The sequence below is a fragment of the Triturus cristatus genome, chromosome 7, assembly GCF_964204655.1.
Source record: "Triturus cristatus chromosome 7, aTriCri1.1, whole genome shotgun sequence".
In the NCBI taxonomy this organism is placed as follows: domain Eukaryota; kingdom Metazoa; phylum Chordata; class Amphibia; order Caudata; family Salamandridae; genus Triturus; species Triturus cristatus.
The window spans coordinates 720,861,607-720,876,647 of NC_140590.1; positions in this window are offsets into that span (position 1 = coordinate 720,861,607).

Here is a 15,041-nt window from a genome sequence, read left to right on the forward strand (position 1 = left end):
GCAGGGTATGCTCAGACGTGAGTCCCTTGCTCACTTTGCCACTGGATTCAAGCAAGCCTGGCTGAAGACGGCTGAAATGCCAGAAACCGGTCCTAGGAAGCTTGTTTCCGGTCCAGGGAAGGCATGGCTTGGCAGTTCGGGCTGGACTGTTCCCATGAGGCACAGGGTCAGACTGATTTGCATATGGCCATGTCTGAACTGGGGTGGCAGAGTGGGCTAAAGAACGGTGATGGATCAAACCCAGATCTGTTGACTGGGTGTGAGTGTTTGATTGGTTCTGATGCTCCGTCCATCACCACCCCCTTTTGTACCGCTTTGTTCGCCATAAGTTGGCAGGGTATGCTCAGACGTGAGTCCCTTGCTCACTTTGCCACTGGATTCAAGCAAGCCTGGCTGAAGACGGCTGAAATGCCAGAAACCGGTCCTAGGAAGCTTGTTTCCGGTCCAGGGAAGGCATGGCTTGGCAGTTCGGGCTGGACTGTTCCCATGAGGCACAGGGTCAGACTGATTTGCATATGGCCATGTCTGAACTGGGGTGGCAGAGTGGGCTAAAGAACGGTGATGGATCAAACCCAGATCTGTTGACTGGGTGTGAGTGTTTGATTGGTTCTGATGCTCCGTCCATCACCACCCCCTTTTGTACCGCTTTGTTCGCCATAAGTTGGCAGGGTATGCTCAGACGTGAGTCCCTTGCTCACTTTGCCACTGGATTCAAGCAAGCCTGGCTGAAGACGGCTGAAATGCCAGAAACCGGTCCTAGGAAGCTTGTTTCCGGTCCAGGGAAGGCATGGCTTGGCAGTTCGGGCTGGACTGTTCCCATGAGGCACAGGGTCAGACTGATTTGCATATGGCCATGTCTGAACTGGGGTGGCAGAGTGGGCTAAAGAACGGTGATGGATCAAACCCAGATCTGTTGACTGGGTGTGAGTGTTTGATTGGTTCTGATGCTCCGTCCATCACCACCCCCTTTTGTACCGCTGTGTGCTGTTATTGGAGGCATGCTGTGTGCTGTTATTGGAGGGATGGTGTGTGATGTTATTGGAAGGATGGTGTATGCTGTTATTGGAGAGATTGTGTATGCGGTAATTGGAAGGATGCTGTCTGCTGTTATTGGAGGGATGGTGGATGCTGCGTTTGGAGGGATGGTGTATGCTGTTATAGGAGGGATGGTGTGTGCTGTTATTGGAGGGATGGTGTATGCTTTTATTGGAGGCATGTTGCGTGCTGTTATTGGAGGCATGCTGCGTACTGTTATTGGAGGGATGGTGTATGCTTTTATTAGAGGGATTGTGTGCGGTTATTGGAAGGAAGCTGTCTGCTGTTATTGGAGGGATGGTGGATGCTGCGTTTGGAGGGATGGTGTATGCTGTGATTGGAGGGATGGTGTGTGCTGTTATTAGGTGGACGGTGTATGCTGTTATTGGAGGGATGCTGTGTGCTGTTATTGCAAGGATAATTATCAGAGTAACAGTAAATGTTTTTATTAGTAGGAAAGGTGCATCCTTGGATTAGAGAGATAAGCTGTGCCATCGTTGGAGCAATGGTTCATTATAAGAGGGATGGTTTATATGATTATTGGATGGACGGTATATGCTATTATTGAAGGAATTCCACATCCTGTTATTGGAAGACAGTGCATGATGCTATTGGAGGGGTGACACGTGCTTTTATTGGGAGAGTCGTCTATACTGTTATTTGGTGTAATGTATCTTGCTGGATTGCATGTCCTGTCACTGGATGGATTGCGTATGCTATTATTGCAAGGATGAGCATGCTGTCACTCTCTACATGGTGAATTCTGTTATTCGAAGAAACATTCAGGCCCAGATTTACAAATTCTTTGCACCAGGTTTACGTCACTTTTGTGAGACAAACCCAGAGCCAAATGTTGGGGTGTATGAATGAATGAATATTTTTTTTTAAATCATAGCAAAGCCAGGTCGGACAGTCATGAGCATGCAAGTGTTAAAGCCGCAGCATGGTGTCTTACAACAAACAATAATCTGTATTACCTTAGCAGGATTGAAAAGAGGCCTCAGTTTGTACATTCAGCTTGTTTGTATCCCTTCGAATGTACCGGCGTGTTAATGGCCGGTAAAATGCATCTGTACAAACTGGTAAAGGATTATTAAAAGGCGAACGGTAGAGCGCTGCAATGTAAACGCTTAAATGGCCCTTTGAGGACAGAAAAGTGTGTGTCAGCAAAGTTACACACAGCAATATCCAGTACAAATATTACAAAAGGGGCACCAGTTAACACTGAGCACTCGCCGCATGACGTCACAGAGACTGATTTGGTCGGAGTGTGTCTTCCATGTGTCATGCCCGGATGTCCACTTTACCTGCGTCATCAAGAGGTGCATGTATGCAAAGCAGCATGGTAAATCACCAGAAACAACGAAGTTAAGGGAACCCGTCTTAAGGCCAGGCATTCATCTGTTATGTTCTTACATTTTATGAACGTCGCTGTGAGAAAGGAGGGTCCCCTCGCAGGCAGGATTAGGATATTATCACGTGTCGGCATGTTCTGACTCCGACTTGATGAAAGTGTTACGAGCCACAAGCGCCGGTCGTTGAGTAAGAACGGACAGGCACATACAATCTGTGCTAATGATTCTTCCTGATTGTTGCAGAGTCAGCACATCTATGTTACGGGTGTCGGTGACCACTTCCGCCGATGATCACATCACCAAAACGGAGATGCCTCAGCCGGATCTATAATAGCGTCTATCAGATACGCCTGCGACGTCAGCTGCTTGTAAATATTAATGGACATCCGAGCATGACGTCGAAATGACTCCTTATCGTTAATGAATGGAATGCATCTTACTTGTTTATTAAGGAAGGGTTTAAAATGATTTTTTGTCGAGGGTTGATCCCGCAGTGATGCAGCTTCACGCTTTGAAAGTGCCTCTTTTAGTGCAGTGGCCCATGCATCTTTGATGGATCTGTATGATTTTCTCCCCAAATTAGGGCTTTGAGGGTTTCAATATCTGCCCAGTGCAGGGCAAAGAAATATGTCAACTGCCCTGACTTGTGGGCCAGGGCTTGTTCAATCAGCCCAAACCCAAGCCTGGTTTGGGACTGTGAGGCGTCTCCTGGTAGGCCGAAAGGACTGTGGAAGATGTTGGATTGTGCATCATTTAGAAATCATGTTAACTTGTGCAGGAAGGCTTCGGCCCCATAGGCCAAGGTTGGAATTAGTTTGGCCTTTATCACGTGCAGTAGTGGATTCAGTCTGGTGTTTGCAGTGTTAGCCAGGAGTTCCCCAAAGGCAAAAGTGAGTAAGGGAGCTTGGGCTTCAGGGTGTTCAAGTGCTGCGGGTGGGAGGTGCTGTCCTGAAGGTAGGCTCTCATATATTAATAAGAACTCGTTCTCTACGATGGCGCCGCCCAGGTGCCATGTTCCCTTTTTAATTAGAAGCCTCCTGAAAATTAGGGTTTTCTTCTTTTCCAGGTTAACGGTCATTCCATTTTCTTTGCATTTTGTATCCAGGACGTCATGTAGTCTTTGGAGGCCACTGCCAGTGTGACTCCGTAAGATTGCATCGACTGCATAACGCAGGGATGAGATCGGTTATTGGGCTAGTTTTGATTGATGTAATCAGGTCGAGATCCACTCAAAACAGGTGAAAACGAAAGGTGCCAGGACATTTCCTTGGTCAATCCTCTGATTTTTTTTAATTTTAGGGGACAATAGATGGTTTTCTCCCAGCTTGACTTTGGACCCATGTGTTTGTATACAGGAGCTGAATTGCAGGAAGGAGATTTGAAGGAATGTTCATCCCTTTGAGTTTTCCCCAGAGTAGATCCCTGTTAACATGGTCAAATACCTTTGAAAAGTCAATAAAACAGGCTTAAAGTGACTGGCTTTTGTTGATTGATTTTCCCACAAGCATTTGAAGTGCTACTAGGTTATCCAGCGTGCTAGTATTGGGCCTGAAGCCAGTCTGATTGAAGTGAATCAGCTTTTCGTACCCTGCCCATGATTCTAGATCCTTCAAAAGAAGCCTTGCAAAATATTTAGCCTCCATGTTCATCAAGGCAATAAAACAGTAGCTCCCTGGTAAGGCCCGTTTTAGGTCTCGCCTGACCCAGCGCTTGCGCTGGTCTGGCGAGACTTTAAGTAAGGGCTTCAAAAAATGCTACCGCCGGCCACAGCTTGCAGTGCATGTGCACGGGCGAGCGCTTGAGCAATGGCACCATATGGCGTGATTACTGCTGCGCGTGCACCACTCGCGCACATGCACTGCAAGCTGTGGCCGGCGGTAGCATTTTTCCCCCGCGATCACTTTCACTTTGGCCCCGTGATTAACTTCCTTGTTAAATGTGCAGCAGCAGTGGGGAGCTTATTGGGGCCTTTTCCTCCTTTTGGGGTTCTTTTTGTAGTATATGTTAGGGCGACAGGCACACTGCAAGTTGGGGGGGCTGTATGGGCTCAAGCAGGGGTGCAGGGAGGGGGGAGTTGTGGTTCCGGGACTGTGGGGGAGGGGGGTTGTTGGGGATTGTTTTTTTGTTTTGCAAGGCAATGTGAAGTTTTCTGCTGACGTATTCGGGTTGTGCTCTCTGGGATGTGGGTACCATGTGCGGGAGTGGGATGGGGGGTAGGGGATTGAGAATCCTTTCGTGGAATGTGAATGGACTGGGGGACAGGCTCAAGCGCGGGGTGATGTTGCAGTTCTTGAAGCGGATTTCGCCTGACATTGTTTTCCTGCAGGAGACACATTTGATTGGGAACTCCTTCCAGGCCCTAAATAGGAGGGGCTATCGCCTTGCCGCTCACTCTGGTTTCACTTCTGGCTCTAGGGGAGTGGGCATTCTGGTTAGGGCCTCTCTCCCATTGGAAGTGGACGAGGTGCTCCACGATGATAGGGGGCGATATGTGGCAGTGGTGGGGAGATGGGAGGGCAGGACTATTTCGCTCGTGGCTGTGTACGTGCCTCCGGGCTTACAAACGGCCACATTTGCTGATTTGGGGCGTTTGGTCTTGGGACTCCCTGGGGGGGTTCTGGTGTTGGGTGGTGACTTTAATGCAGTTGTCTCCGGGTTGGAGGACCGTCACCCCCCCAGGGATCTCCCTAGGGCTCAGGACTGGTTGGGTTTTTTTTTGGACACTTTGGGACTTGTAGACTGCTGGAGATTGACGCACCCGGGACAGGCGCAATATACCTTTCACTCGGGGGCCCATGGGAGTCTCTCGAGACTTGATTACATGCTTATGCCGGCGATCCAAGCTGGGATGATTGGGGAGGTGCGTCATTTAGCCCGAGGTATCTCTGACCATTCCCCTATATGGTTGCAACTGAGGGTTGTCCCTGGGGCAGAGGGGAGAGTGGCACCCATTAGCCCCTGGTATCTTCGTAACCCTAAGATCCGCGCGGAGCTGGTCAAGTCCACTGATCACTACTTCACGGATAATGTGGGGTCGGTGTCGTCGGCTGTCTCTCTATGGGAGGCTTATAAAGTGGTGATCAGGGGGCAGGCCTTGTCCCTTATCTCCCATGCTAAGAGGTGCGAGAGGGCAGAGGTGGTTCCCCTGGAAGCTGAGATAGCTGAAATGGAGGAGGACTTGGAGCGTGGAGTTACTGATGAGAAATTGCATGTTCTCAGCCTCAAACAATCAGATTATAGAGCGCTAGTCACGGAAGCTGCTAAAGAGATGAGTAGAGAGCAGCAAGGGCGACTGTATGATGTGGGGGATAAGGCCGGAAAGCTGATTGCTTGGTTGGATAAGAAGGAGAGAGCGAGCAGGGTGGTGCCCATTGTGGAGAGGACGGATGGAGTGAGTGTGACTGACCCGGTTGAGATTGTTGACTGCTTCGCGGCTCATTTCCGCGGGGTATATTCTCCGGTCTCTGTGCGTTCGGAGGAGGATTCTCGTCTGTTGCTTAGAGACATTGCATTGCCAACCCTATCGGAGGCTGATGCAGTATTGATGGAGGCGAAGTTGTCGTCAGATGAGATCGCTCTGGCCACTCGCTCGATCGCATCGGGTAAAGCTGTGGGTCCTAATGGTCTTCCCATTGAACTATACAAGTTGCGTCCCGATAAGATAGCGCCGTATCTTCGGGACATGTTTCTTGCGGCACGTGCGGCGGGCTTCCTCCCCCCTGACCAACGCCTCGCCACCATAGTTGTGATACACAAAGAGGGGAAGCCGCGAGATCGCTGCGCCTCCTACAGGCTCATTTCGCTGTTGAATGCAGAACCCAAAATTCTGGCTAAGGTGTTGGCTAACCGACTGGTTCGGGTCGTGGGCGACTTGATTCATCAGGATCAGTCTGGTTTTATACCCCATCGGAATACCGCTCTAAATTTGAGGCGGTTGCACGGCGTGCTTGCTAGAGCGGAATTCATACGTGAGCCGGCCATCTTGGCATCCTTAGATGCTACTATGGCGTTCGACACTTTGGAGTGGCCATATATTTGGGCCATGTTGGCGAAATTTGGGTTCGGCCCTGAGTTTATTGGTTGGGTAACATTACTATATGCTGACCCTCTGGCTCAGGTGGTGGTGAATGGTAGGGTGTCGGCTCCCTTCGCACTGGGGAGAGGTACGCGGCAGGGATGTCCATTATCACCCCTTCTCTTTGCACTTTCTTTAGAGCCTCTCGCCGCCTGGTTGCGTTGGGAGCCGTTGTTGCGTGGCATTAGATGGATGCCGGAGTTTGAAGACCGTGTCTCCCTTTACGCGGATGACATCCTTCTGTATCTCACCTCCCCCCGACAGTCGCTAATTGTATTGGTGGATGTACTGAATTCCTTTGGTCGCAACTCCGGCCTGGTCATCAACTGGGCCAAGTCGTGCGTCTACGTCCTCTCAGGGGATGCCCCCCTCCTGCCACGGGATTGCCCTATTCAGATTGCTACCCGGGGGTTCAAATATTTGGGAATCTTTATCTCACTGGATCCCGCGGTCCGCTATGAGCGAAATCTTCTCCCTCCCCTCCAGCGATTGAAGGCCGACGTCGCGAGGTGGCGACGACTTCCGCTCTCGCCGCTCGGACGGGCGGCATTGTTTAAAATGATGTCGCTACCTCGCTTTTTGAACGCTTTGCAGAATACTCTAGATGTCGTGCCAGCCTGCTATTTCCAGGGAGGTGGAGGGTCTTCAGCGCCAACTGTTTTGGGACGGGCGGCCGCGGATTGCTCTCGCCAAGTTGACGCTCCCTTGGTACGATGGGGGGGGTCGCCCTCCCCGATATTAAACGATACTATTGGGCGTCTCAGTTGGCGGCGGTGAATCACGGAATATACGGTCCTGCCCTGAACCCGGCCTTCGAGATGGATACATTTCTGCTCCCGGGTGGGGACTATAATCGGGCGCTGTACTCGGTAACCCCGGATGCGCGGTTGACGGGACCCACGCAGGTGGTGGTACGTGTGTGGCACGCGGCGAATGCTGCGATGGGGTGGAGGGATCGCTTGACTCGTGCGACGCCGTTGTATGCCTCTGGGCGGTTGGGCTGTTTGTGGAGATCGAAAGGCTTTGAGAAATGGGATATGATTGGTATATGTAAGGTGGGTGATCTTTGGGTGAAGGGAGCTTTCAAAACGTTTGAAATGCTTAAAATGGAATATAAATTAAACGATAGAGAGTACTTCCGGTATGCTCAAGTCTACCATGCGCTGTGTTCGGTCTTTCCGGACGCTGCTGCTATCCCCGAGTATTCCCCACTGGAGGATAGAGTGTTGGATGGCTACGTGCCCGACAGCACTATCTCTCTGATTTATAAGAAACTCATTAATGATCGCGCGGACTTGCTTCTCCGTCTGCGGGAGGCATGGACGGGCGATGGCTTGGAATTGGACGATGAGGACTGGGTATCTGCGGTGGCCTCCCCGAAAGAGGTGGCGATCCCGGCCCGCTTACGGTTTGTACAGCTGAAGATCCTTCATAGAGTGTATATCACGGGGCCCGGTTTGCTGCGTATGGGTTATTCGATGGATGGACTGTGTAAGCGTGGATGTGGCCTGCCGGGCACCTTTCTTCATATCTTGTGGGAATGTTCGGAGGTTGTGCGATTTTGGAACGGTATCCACATTGTAATGGAGGAGGTCACGCACGTTGCCCTGTTGCCAGAGGCTAGGAGGTGTTTGTTGAATGTCTGGGAACCGAATGATTGTAATGCGGCACAGACACAGTGGGTGACCTTGGGGTGCATGGTGGCTAAGCGTAACATTGCACAGTTGTGGGGCTCCCCGAGACCGCCCACGATCGAGGTATGGAAGGAGAATATGGATTGGTGTATGTTTAGGGAAAAGACGGTGTATGTGGCGAGAGGCAAGCCAGGGAAATGGACTAGGGTATGGGGTCCTTGGAATTTATATCGTGGAAGTATCTGCACCCCGCCTCTGCCATTAGAGGTCGATATCGCTTTGACCCCCTAGCCGCGCATTCTGCGGGAGGGTGTGAGGTGTGTTCCATGCTCTGTTCTCCCGTTGCCCCCCTCTGCCGCTTCCGGACAGGAACTGCTTTGGACACTGTATGTTCTTCCCTATCCTTGGAAGAGCACGCTGCCATTTCGGACTCTCATTGCCTTGAGTGTGTTTTATATGTAATAGAAAACGAAACTGTTGTTTCCGATTGCTCCTGGCCTATGGCCACGGCCTGTTATATGTGCTCACGAACTGCCGGGCGCTTTGCCTCTGGTTCATCTGAATGTGTGGCGTTGCACTGCGGGCCTTCGGGCTCTATAGCGGCCGGCCCTGGTGGTTGTAGGCCCTTGTCTGTATTTTATTGTGTGCTAACGGTTTCTAATAAAAAAAAAAAAAAAAATGTGCAGCAGCAAATAAGATAATGCATTGTTTTGAATAAGGATGAGGATGATGATCACTTTCACATCTAGGAATAATTTTGAAGAAGCTGATCTTTACAAATAAGGGCAAGGATATAAAAGTTCAGTGACGTGTGGAACTGCTCTCGATTACCTTGTGGGTGCAGGCCATTGATGTATCCGGAGCCATATGGCCATTGAGAGCACGAAAGGCCAATACCCTCTAGGAAGCTAAGAAAAGAATGATCTGGCTTAGACAGGTCCATGACTGGTGAAGTTTGCAGCAGAATTCTCCATTTGATGTCAACTTTGTTCAAGAAACCCTCCCTTACACGCTGGTTCACCACGTTTAAATTCAAATCTCCTGTTAGTATCCATGGACTGAGAGCAGATGTTCCAATATGCCCTCTGTTCATGTTATTGTGCGTTGTTTTTCGAGTGGTTTTGGGTTTATGTAGAAATTCAGCAATAAAAACTGACCTGTTGCTGTACGAGTATGTGCTTTGAAAAAGAGCAGACTGCTCTCTCCAGCGCGTGCGCGCACCACTCGCGGGTGCACCCCTCTGCCTCTCTCTCCCTCTGCAGCGCGAGGCGCGCGCGCTTGTTCAGTCTTGAGGCTCAAACGTCATAGAGGTCTAGATGCCAACGTGCAGATTTTGCAACCAAGACAAGTTCTCTTTAAAGTCCAGATTCACCACTTGAATGCATTGTGTTTTCCTCTTCAAATTTATTTTTTTCATTGTGCTTACTTTTTTGTCTTCCAGTCATGTACAAAGGACTCAGGCAAATCGGTTCACAGTTGTATGCCGGGCAAAAACATTTGTTCACTCGGTTCGGTTCATGCTCGCTGAGCCAATGACAGTCTGAATAAGCAACCAAGATAGTTTACTTTGTTCATAATGCGGCTGGCCTCCAACATGCATAATGCATTTTTGAATAATTCTCAGAAATTTAAAAGTGCACAAACGCACGAAGTCAGAAATGTTTTTCTAGACTTTTGCATGAACATTGCATTTTGTGTGGTGAAGCTGTTCTTTGCTTTGCACTCTATGGCTCTCTGCATATTTTTCCTCTTACTCCTTGGCCTCCTGTTTCCTTTCTTTTACTTCATCACCTCGGGGCTTCCTTTCTGCTCACTCCTTGACTCTGCTTCCTTTCCTATCACTCATCTCTCTGCTTCCTTTCCTCTCAATCCGTGCCTCTCTGCTTCCTTTCCTATCACTACTCGTCTCTCTGCTTCCTTTCCTCTCACTCCTCGCCTGATTCCTTTCCTCTCACTCCTTGACTCTCTGCTTCTTTTTCCTCTCACTCTTTGGCCCCCTGCTTCCTTTCTTCTACTCCCTCGCTGCTTCCTTTCTTCTACTCCCTCGCCTGCTTCCTTTCGTCAACTCCCTCATCTGCTTCCTTTCTTCCCCCTCCTGTCCTCTCGGTTTCCTTTCCTCTCACACCTCAACTCTCTGCTTCTTTTTCCTCTAATTCCCCGGCCTTCTGCTTTCTTCTAACCCTCTGCCTCTCCACTGCTTTTGTTTGAACCCCTTGGCCCTCTGTTCCTGTTTTCTGACCCTCGGCTCTCTGCTGAGGGTCAGCAAGAGAAAAAAAGCGACTGACCAGAATCAGAATTGCAGAGGTGCTTCTTCTAGGAGTGAGTCATAGCACAATAAACTGAGCGCAAGGACACACAAATATAACGCTGAGAGTCGGGGTATCTTTATCCAGAGCAAGGCCCTCCGATTTGGGAAAACCCATTGCCAGTTTTCCATACTCCATACAGCCCTGCGATAGTGGGAGTGGATGTTGTGGGCAGGGCACAAGTCCTAAAACAAGCATTGGCATAGCCAATAGGTCTCGCCTTTGGGACCTTATATGTGTTTAGCCATGCAACAGTTGATGTTGTTGCACCAAGGATATTGAGCTGGCTAACTAAACACTTGTAAGGTCCCAAAGGCGAGACCTATTGGCTATGCCAATGCTTGTTTACCTTTGTCTCTGCCCATTCTGGGGACGATTTCGGGGACAATGCGCATGGCACAGAGACACCTTGTGAGTGTTCTTCTGTGGTAATGATTGAAGAGTTTTGATCATTATTTCTCCCATTCGGATTCTCAATCATCGATTGTTCTTTGGGCCCTTGGACTTTCTCTTGAATTACTGGGGTGTTGCGCTGTGATATAGCCATTGGGCAGTGTCTAAGGAATTTCGCCTGTGAAGAAACGGTAAAGATGTTAGTTTTTCCAAAATTGGTTCACACATGCAACCAAGGTGTACATGTGAGGAGTATTTAGTTTATTCTTTCAGGAGGTCTTTTACCATCACCAAAAATTGTTCAAATCTTGAATCAATTGATGTAATATATTGAGCAAATGTTTCCAGCAAAGTGGCCTGGATAGCTAGCTTAACTGATTGAAACTGTAATAACCTGTAAGTTGCATCGAGGGTGCAGAGAAGTCTCTCCTATTCTACTTACTCCTGTGATTGGTGTCTCATAGGTGAGGGGTAGGAGCTTGAAAAACCGTCAAGACCATCAAGGTCTCTTGTGAAGAGCGAGGTAAGAGTAGCTCCACTGTGTTTTTGATTATTCAAAGGAGCATTACTCAATTCCCAGATGAGTGTGTTGCCAGCAATTGAGATGAATCATCTAGAATTTGTATAGTCTGCTACAGTTCCAGAGTGAGCGCATAGCTTGGTGCATGGGACATTAGGAGGGGCTAGAATTTAACCTCCAGATCATCTTCGACGCTGTAAGTTGGAATTTGGTATGGCCTGGGCCCGTGCTATGGGGTATGCTAGTCGCTGGAGTTCATGGGGTAGGCTCTGAAAGTTCTGGTTGATTCAAACTTTCTGAGTGACTTAATTATTTTGATTTGTCTGATTGGATTGTTTGATTTGCATGACCACCTGTGAGTGCATTTTTTGCAGACCAAGCTCTTGTGTGCCGCATGACGGACAACTGAATTCGTTTTGGTTTAGGGTTCTGGCGAAGGCTGTTATTGGGAGTCTGAAGGCTTTCTGCCATGTAAACTGCCACACCGGTTCAGATCTGGATGGTCACAAGATGAGTTGCAGGGTGATGCAAGGATAATAGCGGGCTGATAGAGGGGGAGTAACTCCAGGCCATAAGCTGCACCCTCGCCTAGTTGAGACCCTTCCATGGACCTGGGCTCTACCCAAGCAGTTTTTAGTAATTACCACCCTATCAATAATGTTTGCCCGCTTGATTGTGGGGATGAAATGGCTACGGGAGAGGAGGTGGAGGCGTGGTGGGGGTGGAGCAGTTCCCCTAAGCTGCACCAGGACCGAGGTATAGGCATCCAAAAGTGCACAAGATGGCAGCAGCATCCAACACTCCAACACTCCAATGCCTACCTCTGGTCCTGGCTCCTCCTGGCTCCTCCTCCTCCTTAATGCTGACGGTGCTCGCTTCCGCCACTTTCTCTGGAATGTGATTTACAATCCAACGCAATCCTGGATTTGCATTAGCAAAAATTCCAAACCTACATAAAGTTGAGGTATGTGGCACTTTGCGCTGATTTGGTTATCACTAATTATGATACCAGTTGAGAGGTATGTCCTCTGTTGATATCTAAGCCCACCCAGCACTTAATATTTTTTTTAAGTCATAAAACTGTACCTAAATCATTGTCCGGAGAGAAGAAATATCTAAGAACTCCCTCAGAAAAGCCAGATTCTGAGGTCTAGTCCGCCCTGGTAGTAACATCTTACCAGGGTGGAATGAGGTGGCAAATTATGAAGCATGTCACATTATGTGAGTGAGCCATCCTCGTCCAATTCTTGGAATTGCCTTGAATTTAGGTAAAAACAACTAGCAGCACACAGAGAACTCATTGGGTCTCTGGTACTAACCTGCTGACTTGCTGATTGAGCAAACAGCATTTCTCTGAGGGTATCACGCCAATTTTTGTGTTTGTTTTTGCTGCAATATGCAGCACATACGAAGTGGAAAAAGTGTTAAAGGGCAGTTTATGTACTGGACTGTTCCCTTTCATGTCAAACTCTATGCTTTAGAGAACATAACCCCCTTGTGCCATAATACAAGGGTGTGTGCTTTGGCGCATGGCAACCATAAGTGCTCAAGCCCTGAAAGAGAGAAAAATGGGCCATGTCTTCGTATATATTGTGCATTTTTCTCTCTCCCTTTAACGCAATACAACGCAGCAACTTTGTTTGGTGCACCACGTCGCTTTAAATATTGGTAAATCTGGGATAATGTTTCCAGAGTCATACATGTTGTTATTTTAGGAATGAGGCGTCTTTTACTGTCGACATGGTGGAAACTGTCCTTAGAGAAGCGGTGTACTCTGTTAGGGGAAGGATGCCGTTATTGGACTGCTGATGTCTATTTCCTATTACAAGATGCTGCTGCTATCAATTGAGGGCTGGTGTGTGTTGTTAGTAAAGGATGCTGCATATAATATTTGGGCAGATGAACTGGTAATGGAGCGAATTTAAAGAACTCTCAAATAGACGTATTTCCATTTTATCTGGTGTATTAAAAACATTAGGCCTGATTGAAATAGAATAAGGACAATTAATCAACTGACTATTTCAGCATTTCGGAAGAAAATGACATTCAGTGTCATAATATCTCATTTTTGTTTGGTAATTAGAGTGGAAAAATAAGAGTACACCCTGCGCAGGCGGCGCGTATATCACGCTCGATGGAAGATGGCAGTCAGCCATTTAAAAAATGGTGATATTGTTTCAGGTTAAAAAAAACCCTGTCAGTCATGAATGATGTACTCACCTACTCCCCATGGGCTTCATGCACCCATTGTAGTGTTTTACAATCTATTTGATTAATTCCAACTACACTCATATTCTTACTTGAGTTCTAAAGTGAAAAGTAGATGTTTATAGTAAATTTTTTTTACTCCTCAATAGCAGTCACAAAACACATTGTCATTATGTGTGCTGTGCATGGCACCATCACCGAAAGCAAACACAGTAACACTCACGTGTGAACTCAAAGGTCACAGATGATACTGCTGAGACACTATAGGGGTCCATAGTGAATATAATCCATTTACGTTGTCCGGAAATAGGATTGTATCCGTCTCACTTAGGGGAATCAGGAAGGTAAGGTTTGCAACTGAATTTAACATTTGGGCTGGCAGTCCTTCCTATGTTAGTACATTTCTTCTTTATTTGTGGGTTCTTCCTTAGTGATCTGCTCGTTTAAACACATGTGACACTACAGAGTTGGTTCATCAGGACTCTGGTGGACCACCTTGCCTCTCAGGGTGCATACTGTTTGCAACACAGTGAACATATATTACGTAGAGTTACTTTTTGTTAATTTTCTGAAGTGACATATTATTCAACAGTACATATACACACACACACACACACACACACACACACATACACATGCACACACACACACACACACACACATACACACGCACTCCTCTGCAATGGTGGAGGAGCGTCGCACCACTGGCTCAGAGCCAGCAGTTGAAAAATGAAACAATATTTTATTATTACTTTTAAGTGCGCATGTCAGTTTGGCCAGCCGTCTTAAACCAGCCAAACTGATATGCACACTTAGGTTTCTCCAGCCCAGGCATATCGGTCTTTGAAGTCGGGTGGAGAACTAAGCGGCGCTTGTTCTAAACTAAGCCCTATTTGATGATTCAGACGAACAGCTTATGTATTTGGAGATTATCTTTAAGATTCATTGTGCAACAATACCGTCCTGAAGATGGTGTCGGGGATCTTCTAGACCGTTAGAGAGACCGAAACGTCGATGCTATCGCACCTTTTTGTTTGTATTTATGTTCTTCAAGGCATAATGAAAGCAATATGAAAAGATCTGTTTAAGTTTGATATATGGTGGATTTCCGCCCATATGTACAAAAAGCAAAAGGTGTTGTGTTACTACTGTGAAATATATGGATAAAATCAGTAGTACTTTGGTTGCCGTACATGATGAATTGAATGTTTTTCTAAAATTGGATTAAAACAAATATTTATACAACATTGTTCTTTGAGAAATTCCCTGAGTGCGATAAATTGTGTTCACATATGTGGCATGTTTTGAAATATGAAATAATAGCTAAATGATTCCTCTAGGGACGTTTGTATTTTGTTATTGATTATACCCACTCCCGAGGGGATTAGTGGGTTGCCCTTTTTTTGTATTAGATTGGGTTGGAGAAACAGCATAGACTCCCTGTGCCTGAGCAAGCGTTAATGCAGCCCGCTCAGGCCAATCCCCACGCTGCTCTCATGCTTGAAAGCAGCGTGG